Below are 7491 nucleotides of genomic sequence, written 5' to 3' on the forward strand. Positions count from 1 at the left end.
TAAAAGTTACTTTTGAAACCCACTCATTGCTAGGTTCTGTGGCTTAGTTGGTTAAAGTGCCTGTCTTGTAAACAGTGATAGATCCTGGGTTCGAATCCCATTAGGGTCTCCTTTGCACATTTCTTTAGCCCTGAGAAGGGATGAGGAAATTGTCCGTATAAAAGTACTACAGTACCTCCTGCCTCCTCCTGACTCCGGAAAAAGTCAGAACCCTAAAAATTAGTTTAAACTTCTGCAACTCTCTTCTTCCCATCACAAAAAGGCAAGTGAACTTGTGAGGGCCATTTTCTGGGGAAATACAGATAGTTGTCCCAGGAGGGGTTCAGAGAGGTGTCGAATATGCACATTCTTGCCATTTGCGACAACATGGATTGACCATGGCTATCAGAGGGGAGGGTAGTGGAAGGATGAGTGAAATAGGGAGATTAAGAGGTACAAAATTCCAGTTACAAAATGAATGAGTCATGGAGGTGAAATGTATAGCATGGGGAATATAGTCAAAAATATTGCAATATCTTTGTATGGTGACAGATGGTAACTCGAGTTATCATGGTAATCATTTCATAATGAAAATATCAAATCACTGCATTGTGCAACTGAAACTAATATAGTGTTGTAGGTCAAATATACTTCAATTAAAAAAAAACTTTCCATAAATAAAAGAAAACGTGAATCAACATAAAAAATATTTCATTAGCCCCACTGGCACTAGCATTTCTACAGTGTTGAAATAGAGTCTTGCATTTAACAAGTTAAATGAGTTTGTTGGGTTATAGATGATGGTTTTTCATCTATCTTTTTATCTAGTTTGTTATATTTTTTTTCCCATTTTCAGTTTGTCCATTTATTTTACATGTAATTCCAGATATGTGGAAATCACATATGCTGCTTGCAAAAGTGTTTGTAGTAAAGTCACTTGCTGTGACTCAGTTAAGTCCACTCCTAAGTACACATCTGTCTTGCAGTCATTCAGCTGAAATGAAATGGTCACTGTACCCAAATGATTCAAATGGCAAGACTGATAATGCTACACATGCACCAAGAGGATATGAAAATGTTTATCACTCACATAATGGCGCTTCCTGGGAGAGCAGGGGAGGCTCACAGGTAAGTCCAAAAACAGCTTGGAAGAGCAAGGAAGGGTGATGGGCTTTGACTTTTATTGGGTTAGAGGGTGGGCTGGCGGGTGAAGATTCCTGAGAACCAGGACTAGTGTGGTTTGATCTTTCCTCTGAGAGAGCTTAAGCACTTTCTTATGGGCTGGGTTAGATGTGAGTGAGAGTGATGGGTCTTGAAAGCTGTCAGTAAATATCAAAAATGGAGTCAACCTCTTAATTACAATACTCAATAGGAATTTGTGCACAGGTCCACAAAAAAGCATATACAACAGTGTTCCTAACAGCCCTATTCATGATATGCCCAAACTGGAAACAACCCATACATCCACCACTAGAATGGATAAATTGTGGCATATTCATACAATATGACTATATATATGGCAACAAAAAATATTGTTAAATGCAAAAACATGGATGAATCTCATAGTGCTGCACAAAAGTAGCCAGGCATAAAAGAGTACTTATTATATAATTCTACTTATATGTTATTAAAATGTGCAAACCTAACAGATGATATCAGAGTCAAAAGACTGGTTACCCTTATGAGGAAAGTCATTAGGAGGCACGTGAGAGGGGCTTCTGGTGTGCTGGTAATGTTCTATTTCTTGACACAGACAGCCTAAGTGACAAAACTTAATTCTGGATCCCATTTGATGGAAATAGTGGCAATAAGTTGGAACAAAAGATCTGAGTGAGAGTTCATAGATATATTCTCTTTGTAAATATTCAGTGATACATTAATACATATATATTCAGATACATACCTACATAAATATAAGTATTCTATATATGCTCATGTTTGGGCACTTTCCTGAATGTTTGTTACACTTCAATTAAAAAAAGTAGTTTGCTTTAAAAAGAAAAACAAAGTCACCAATTAGGAAAGAGAACATTGCCATTATTTTAGAAGTTCCATTTGCCCCACTCCACTTTGCATCTCTCTCTCATCTAAGATAACCACAGTATTAATGCTTGTGATAATCACTCCCTTGATTTTACTTAATAGCTTTACTACTTATATATGTATCCATAAAACAATAGATTATTTAGTATGCTTAGTTTGTGATTTCTATAGATGATACCATGTATTTGTTTTGGAATGTTTTTTTGTTATTGAAATATTATATTAACATCTCATTCTGTGTGATTTCTAGATTTTTCTTTATTGCATATAATTGTTTTTGTAAATTTTTATAGCTGTCATGAAAATGTGTTAAAACTGACACTATAATAAGCATACGATCTGTTTAAAAAAGAAAAGATTTCTGTTTCTTCCTTTCTTTCTTCCTTACACCTTTTTTTACTCTCCTTTTGTCTAGTAGGGAATAGAAGTGGCAGTTCCTGGTTTACTCCATGTGTTCCCAATTTCAAACAGAATGTTTTGAATTTTTTGCCCTTAAGTATTGTTTTCTGCAGACTATTTTTGTATTTTAAAAATCAGGTTAAAGAACTTTCCTTCTATTTCCAAATTGCTGTACCATTAGTGGACACTGAAATTTATTAAATGCTTTTTTCTGTCTGTACGGAGGTGAACAAAACTTTTTCCCTTTAATTTCTTGATATGCTGGTTTTGATATTAGGATGAAAGTAGGCTTATAAAATGAGACGGAAAGGCTTCCCTCTGTTACTATATTTGGAAGTATTTGTGTCCAGTTGAAATTATTGTCTCTGGAATGTTTTATAGAACTTCCAGATTAAAATATCTGGGTTTGGAGTTTTCTCTGTGGAAAAAATTTTGACTATTTATTCAATACATTTAATGGTTTAGGACTATTCATATTTGCTATTTCTTCTTTAGCGAAATTTTTTATTTGTTTTTTGCAGAATTGCTGTTTCATTTAAAATTTCAAATTAATTGGGCAAAATTCTTTACACCATTGCACATTCTGATCCACCTTCAGGAATACTCTTCTAATGCGTTTTTTTTTTTTTTGATTAACCTTTCGCATCTTGTAGATTTCAGTTCCTGGAAGGCTTACTGAAGGCTGGGTTAAGGATAGACCCCAGACAGTCTGTCACTTTGGCCTGATGTGGCCCAGAGAACCGGGGTGGTGCTTTCCTGGAAAGCAAGAGAAAGAGCGCAGCCTCCTCAGGGTGCAGTCGCTGCTCAGAAGCGCTTTTGAGAAAACACTGTTTCTCCAGCACCTCTAAATTGTGCAAAACCTATGTAACCGACTTTGGGGGGCTGGGAGCCAGAATGTGCTGAGAAGGCAGGTTGGATAAAGACCAAAATCCGACCCTCCCAGTTCCTAATAATGGGGGATGAAGTCCCCCAGATGCCTCGGATTCCAACCGGGTTGCTTTCACCACGCCCACAGCACCCCCAGGAAGAGGGTCCAAAGCAGGCGGTGTTGAGTAACCCGGCCAGCCTCGAGCGCGCCTTCCCACCACCCGTGTGCTCTCCTCGCCCGCGCCATCACTAGTGGGGGATCGAGATCCACTGAGATGAGGGCGGCTGGGGAAAATGAGGTGCCGGAAAGAAAATATACGAGCACAAATTGACTCAAAACCACTCTTTTCTAACCTGAAGTCTGTCTCCTTACCTCTGAGCTACACAACACCGCAACCCAGTGGCTGCACAAGAGGAGGGCCATTTTCTAATTGCTCGCTAAGTGCAACTGTTGGGCTTTTTAACATAGGTCTCCCTGGAGGGTATTCAGCGGGTCTATTCATCGTGGTTTCCAAAAGGGGCCAGGCCTAGGAAGACGCTTCTCGATTCAATCCTAATTGAAGCAGTCTTGGCAGGATTGGGCGCCCAGCTGAGAGGGTGGCAGGAGGGGTCTTTCTTGTGATTTTCATTTATTCCCGGAGGGTCTTAATTCTGACTCTGTATTCATTCTGAAGGTAAACCGAGCGTTTGTAGCCGTGATTACAGAGGGACATTCAGTCCTTTTCTCCTTCTATTTCTTTACAAGTTAATGCAACCGACTGAGAGAGGCATCACAATGCAAGTGTAAAATTTTGTTCAGAGAAGAAATTTGGTGTCAAACTAAGGGCAGGAGTTTGGAGAAAAGCGAAATTTCCATTTTGTCTTAGCCTCTTACCATAATTTCTTGGAGAAGTTACTTGGCTTTTGTATCAATGACACCATCTTTTAAATAAGATTAATAAGGAAGGCCTCTCTTCGTAAGAATTATATGAATACTAAATAATACAGAAATAGTCCAGAGTCTCAACACTTGTAATATTTTTCACAGCTGGAACGTTGCAGGACCACGTGGCCTAATGGATAAGGCGTCTGACTTCGGATCAGAAGATTGAGGGTTCGAATCCCTTCGTGGTTGTAAGTCCCTTTTTCACGCTCCGGTTCGCTTTTCCCAGGCATCACTATCCCAGCTCTCAGATTCCAAATTATAACATCCGAGCACTCCAGAGATCTCCCCTCTGGTATGATTGATTCAGTAAGTGGGGTCGGCGCCAGCCCCCTGCATCCAGCCGCTCGTACTTTAGAAGTCCTTGGCCAGACAGGCACACAGGTGTGGGAATAGGGAAAAGCGCCAGCCCTGGTCTTCCTGACCCTCTTGTAGTGCGTTGGGTGAGCACAGTGAGCGAGGTGGGTGCGACAGGTTACGAATGTCAAGGAATTTTGCTCGCTGGTCAGGCAGTGCCGGGACGTCTCTGTTATTTTAGCGTGAGACGACCCTCACTCTTTCATTGGTTTTCAGTTGGTTCTCGGCAATTTGACGCTGAAAACGCGTCTTTATGTTGAGAGATTTGTTTTTTTGAAGTCAGTTTAAATGTCGCCCCCTTGCGAAAGGAAAACTTGCCACATTTTAGAGGCGCTAGAGAAACGATGTTCTAAAACCCGCCCCTGATTCAGTTGGCTGCCTCCCGAGAGGCGCGCGGTCCTTCTCTGGCCTCTGCAGAGACCTCGTGTGGGTTCTCCCGCACGGTGCTGGATGAATTAGTTGGACTTTCAGCAATATCTGAGGAACCAGGGTTAAAACAGAGACCTGAAACTATGAGAAGAGGCCAGTCACGCAAACTAGGATGAAGAGGGAGCAGCCTCTACACAAGTGGAAAGAATGTGGCCAAATACATTTAAATATTTAGATGTAATGGACAAATTAATAGAACAATATGACGTATCAAAGTAGATTCAAGAAGGAATCGCAATTTTAAATAGTCTTAAACTATGAAATATTTTGAATTAGTTGTCAACTCTTCCTTCTGAGAAAATTCCACATCCTTTCATTTACCAGGGGCTTCTTTAAAATATTCAAAGAAGAAATAAATCTAATTAGACTCTTCCACAGTATAGGACAAGAAAAGAGAGAAAGAAAAAAAAAATATATCCACGGGCTTTCCTGGTGGCGCAGTGGTTGAGAGCCTGCCTGCTGATGTAGGGGACGTGGGTTCGTGCCCCGGTCCGGGAAGATCCCACATGCGGCGGAGCGGCTGGGCCCGTAAGCCATGGCCGCTGAGCCTGCGTGTCCGGAGCCTGTGCTCTGCAACAGGAGAGGCCACAGCAGTGAGAGGCCCGCGTACTGCAAAAAAAAAAAAAAAAAAAAAAAATCCACAACTACTCTTGCCGAATGCCGTAATGAGCTTTTTCCCATGAATGTACCTCTTAAACAGCTTTATTGAGGCATTATTTTCTTAAAATAAACTGCATATATTTAAACTTACAGTTTGACATATTTATAACTCATGAAACCATCACTACAATAAAGATAATGAACATAGACATCACCCCCAAACGTTTCCTCGTGCCCTTTTGTAATCCCTGTTTATATGTTGCTGGACTTTGTTTGCTAATATTTTGTTGAGTACTTTTGTGTCCATGTTTATAAGAGATATTGATCTATAGTTTTCTTATCTCATTATATCTTTGTCTGGTTTTAGCATCAGGGTAATTTGACCTTCTTTTCCAAATTTTAAAGAGTTTGTGAAGAATTAATATCAATTAAAAAATGTTTGGGAGAATTCAGCAGTGAAGATGTCTGGGCTTTTCTTTGTGGGTAATTTTTACTTAATCAATCTGTTTGCTTGTTATAGACTCTTATTCCACGCTAAATGCCTTTATCAGTCATCTACATCTTTGTAACAAACCTCACCTAAATTTAGTGGCTTAAAACAATAATTATTTATTTTGTTTGCAATTTTGAAGTTCAACCACTTGGGCTGTGCTTAACCAGGCAATTCTTTTGCTGGTTTTGCTTGTGGTCACTCATTGATTGCAGTCATCTGGCAGCTTGACTGGGACCAGATGGTCCAAAATGTTCCCACTCACAGTCTGGGGAGTGCGGCTGGGATGGCTGGGATGGCAGGGACTCACTCTCGACATGATTTTCCATCCTCTAGGAAGTTACGTGGGATTTCTTCACATGGTGTCTCAGGGTCCCAAGACAACAAGAGGAGAAGTTGTAAGACTCTTGAGGCCATCTTGGAACTCTCACAACCTCACTTCCACAACACCATTACCACAGCATTCTATTGGCCAAAGCACAAGTTCAGCTCACATACAAGAGGGAGGGAAATAGACTCCGCCTCTTAATGGTAGCTGCTGCACAACCACATTGCAAAGGGACATGTATAATGGGAGGAATTTGTGGCTATTAATCAATCAATAATTTATTATCTCATTTAACACTAAAAACAACACTCTGAATAGCCCCTATAGATATGTCTATTGTATATCTTGGTAAGTAAGTTATCCACGATCACTTCTTTACCTGCGTTAATCTAAATTGGTCTGTGAGTCTTATTTCGAACCCACATGTACCTGGTGGGCAGCTCAGGGTAGGGCCGGGGAGAACATAAGCACTCCAAAACGTAGCAGCAGATGAAAAAGAACTGATAGTGCTGAGCACTTGCGCACGGGCAATTATAAATCTTTTGTAAAGCCGGAGAGCTCCATGTCCGTGTCTCAGGATGACTCTGATAATGTTTAAGATCCAGGTAAGATTAAGTGACCCACACATAGGCTCCTGACTCAACTCATTTTCTGAGACTGAATACCTGTGTCTGCGATATATCTACAGGCAGCATGGACTTATAAAGAGTAATAAGCATCCTAGAGGAAGCCAGAGGAGTGGAGAAACGGGGGAAAGCAGGTTCAAGGACAGGACATTTTCCGCTGAAAGACTTGTAAGAAAAACCAAGATCGTCCGCATTTCGCATAATTGACAAATCAGACGTAGTTGAATACTGAACAGTCGTCTTGGCAAGTGTCAAATGATAAATTGCCAAAGTGTTGGAAGAAGGCAGGAACCATACTCAGCAGGATGGTACTTGTTATGCATGACTTTAAGAGAGAATTTTAAGACAAATCACAAGCAAGATGTAGGACAGAAATCACAACAGTTGATCTCTTCGGGGGTGGCCTCATATTTGGCCTGTCTCGTTGTATGGGCTGGAGAGTAGTAAAAGT

The 7491-nt window shown here is 40.6% G+C and overlaps 1 non-coding gene across 1 annotated transcript; it reads left to right on the top strand.

The window, feature by feature from the left end:
* Positions 1-4329: 4329 nt before the first annotated feature.
* On the top strand, positions 4330-4402 carry TRNAR-UCG (transfer RNA arginine (anticodon UCG)). The gene has a single exon. It is a non-coding gene; the product is annotated as a tRNA-Arg (tRNA).
* Positions 4403-7491: the final 3089 nt, after the last annotated feature.

The sequence above is a fragment of the Lagenorhynchus albirostris genome, chromosome 10, assembly GCF_949774975.1.
Source record: "Lagenorhynchus albirostris chromosome 10, mLagAlb1.1, whole genome shotgun sequence".
In the NCBI taxonomy this organism is placed as follows: domain Eukaryota; kingdom Metazoa; phylum Chordata; class Mammalia; order Artiodactyla; family Delphinidae; genus Lagenorhynchus; species Lagenorhynchus albirostris.